General features: G+C 40.5%; 1 protein-coding gene across 1 annotated transcript in view; it reads right to left on the bottom strand.

Moving 5' to 3' along the window:
• Window positions 1–550, bottom strand: part of XXYLT1 (xyloside xylosyltransferase 1) — a 288,436-nt gene that overhangs the window by 141,626 nt on the left and 146,260 nt on the right. The window lies entirely within an intron of this gene.

Here is a 550-nt window from a genome sequence, read left to right as displayed (position 1 = left end):
TCCATAACTGTCCAACATGCTAAATGGAGTTATTCCCATCTTTATATGATGAAGCAAAGTCTTATTAGAAAAGTTAAAAACAATAGTCCAAGGTCACGTAGCAAATCAGTGTTGGAGCTGGGATCAGAACTCTTGGTCCATTAAGCTGTTCCCAGTGTGCCCTGACTCCCTTTCTGATGGGAAAGGGTCTCTGAGGAAGTGTAATTGGCTCTGCTCTTACTCACAGAGGCTGTAGGAGCACACTGAATTCTGGGGCAGAGCAGCGAGCTGGCCCAAACCCACACAGATATTTAGAGAATTCCTCTACATGAAAATGGAAATTTCACTACAATTAAAGAAACTCCTGAGGCAAACCAATTTGCTAAGATCTGTTTCTTCCTTGATTCTTAAATGATTTGTTTATTTTTTGTCCTGGGGTAGGATGCTCTCACTCTTAAAAGTAAATTCTAGGGACTCACCAGGATTTCCAGCATTTCCAAGTCTACAATGAAGAAATCCATGCTCACAGCAGGAAGTTTTAGGACAAAGTAAAGAGAACTATATTGCTATT

This window comes from Chrysochloris asiatica, unplaced genomic scaffold, assembly GCF_000296735.1.
Source record: "Chrysochloris asiatica unplaced genomic scaffold, ChrAsi1.0 scaffold00224, whole genome shotgun sequence".
NCBI lineage: Eukaryota > Metazoa > Chordata > Mammalia > Afrosoricida > Chrysochloridae > Chrysochloris > Chrysochloris asiatica.
Note: the sequence above shows the minus strand (reverse complement) of the source record. Positions and strands in the feature narration are given on the sequence as shown.